We start from the raw sequence: 2,717 nt of genomic DNA on the forward strand, positions 1-2,717 counted from the left end.
AGACGCTTTTACCAGAGGAGACATTTTTTACCAGAGGAGTTGTTAAATGCGCGGGAAGGTCTCCCGCGTATTATCGAAATTACCAGCGTACCCTTCCACCACGCAAGACGCATGCACCGAAGATGTTTTTACTATTTTACCCCTCCGCTTGTAAATCTATAAATAGGGCCCGAGCTCGTGTACTGTTACTTACGTTATCTCATATTTTCAAATACAACTGCTATTTTCTCTTTGGGTCAAGGTTTCCGATCATTTTTACTTCGTCTTCTTCAAGTCATCACACTAGGTATAATTCGCGGTTTCTCTCTATAGTTTTAGGTGTTGGTTTCGTAAACACCATTGATATTATTATATACATATATATTGATATATACATTGTTTTATGCATGTAAATTTAATAGAATGAGAATAGAACTTTATGTTTTATTAATATACAAAATAAATACTCTGATTAAGAAAATTAACTTATACTAATTCAATAAAGACAATAAAAATAAAACCATTATAATTATTCTTAGAGTAAGATACTCTATTCTTTGGTTGTTATTTATATAGTTTTGGTTTCTGATACCAAATGAGCTACCAGAAGTGGTACCGCGAAGCTGACGAATTTTACTTAGAGTTTCTCTTGAAGATAAGAGCACATATTGAGGATCTTTGTTTCTTTGTTTGTGAAGATTTTCGAACCATATCTTCAAGCTTCAAAGATGAGTCCTTATCATAGAAGGAAACTTTGGATTTCTCTCATATAAAAACCCATATCTTCCTGGAGCTAGGGTTTGGCTTTTTCGATACTTTCATCAAACAGTTCTTGAGCACAACGCTTTCCTTTGAGCAGTTCTTGAGCGCAGTGCATTCCTTCGCCGTCAAGCAGTTCATGTGCGCAGTATTCCTGGAGAACATCGTTGGGTTGAGTTCATGTTCTTTTCGTTCTTACTTTGCGTTTAATTTGGTGGATAGCAAAGTTGTTTTTGAGCAGCACGGTTTTTGTGAAGAGGGCATCATCAATCAGTTTATATGTCCTGGTATTTTGTACTTTGCTTTTACGTTTGTTGAGTGCAAAGTATTGATTTTGATTATTTTCTTTGTGAGTTGAAGGTTGTGGTTGTGTGGGATTAAGTGTGTTCGTCGGGGGTCACACTTAGAAGGTTAGTGTTATCTAGCTTTCAACGATTACTAGTGTTGCGGTTTGGGGAAATTATAGAGGCATCGAAGATCGAGTCTTGTATGAGTCCTGCTGTAATTTAATCTCTCATAGTGGATCGTTTTCCTTGGGCGAGGCCCCCAGACATAGGTGTTCTATTACCGAACTGGGTTACCATTTCGTGTGTTCTTGTTTATCTCTTTATTTGTTACCTGTTGTGTTTTGGTACTTCACTAAGTATTAATTCGGATAGCTGTGAGTTTTTCATGTGTATAAGGGCAGACGGGTATTACAATTATTATTACGATTAAGTAAATTAATTAATATATAAATAAGAGGACCGATTACCGAATATTTTTTCCCTACATTATAACTTAAACTGTCAGTATTAAAATATTCCATATAATTTATTGTAGCAATTAAAAGAATCATATTATATATTATAACTAGTTTTGCATTCGTGTTAATGATTCTCTTTTAATATATATATATATATATATATATATATATATATATATAGATTCATCACTCTATATAAAATGTAACCACTGCTTGATAAAATCATACTTGTTACCATAATCTCATTTCACTTAAGCTTTCTTTATTATTATTATTATTACAACCAAAAAATGTCAGATTGACAATCAATATAATGCTTGTGTGCGCTATCAAAATACGACAATATTATCAGTTACGAATACATTTTCAAGACCGTGATGTAAAATTCTAAAAATTATTAAATTCTTAAAAAAAAAAGTTGATTGTTTACTATTTTCATAAGGCACATGAATTTTATGTGTACACTTTAAGTTGAGTACGTGGGAAATAGAAACAACATTATACTAACAAAATAAGAAATCAAATATCATAATAATCCAAACGTGTCAGACCAAAATCTCATATTCAAGTAATTACTATAAAATCACCAAATTTTGGTTGAACAAGGACTTGACATAAATGAACGACTGAATTCGTAAATTGTACAATATAAATTTTTTGATACTAATATATTATTAATAAATACTTAAATTTAAAATATAAAAATTACTTTTAAATAATATTTATTTTTAAAAAATACTAATATTTTTCGTGCATCACACGTGCGCAAAATTAATTTCCAATAAAACAAAACGTGCAACAGGCGTTAAGGGTGATATTAATTATTTCTGTGCAATTAGATCAAGGGGCATTTTTTTTAGAGGATATTAAGAGACAAAATTAAGATTAACAAATGGACCCAAATACTCTGGTTCATTGGCCCGGCGAAAAACGTAGAAGGGTCTAAAAGATAATAAAGAGAAGAAGAAATAAATTAAATAGGAGTATAATAAACTTATAAGTTATAAACTTAATTATATAATTATACATAATGAAAAAAAATACTATATATATATATATATATATCATGGCATATACGCATGCATTTGTGCTCATTGTAGAAACAGTGATCCGCAGAGTTGTCTTGCACTTTTCGAATATGTTCCATTCTTGTATATTTCATTCTCTTTTACTTTTGATTTGATGTTATTTAAGCCTATTGAAATTTACACTAAAATAAAATCCTTAAATTATT

This window comes from Salvia miltiorrhiza, chromosome 7 (genome assembly GCF_028751815.1).
Source record: "Salvia miltiorrhiza cultivar Shanhuang (shh) chromosome 7, IMPLAD_Smil_shh, whole genome shotgun sequence".
In the NCBI taxonomy this organism is placed as follows: Eukaryota; Viridiplantae; Streptophyta; class Magnoliopsida; order Lamiales; family Lamiaceae; genus Salvia; species Salvia miltiorrhiza.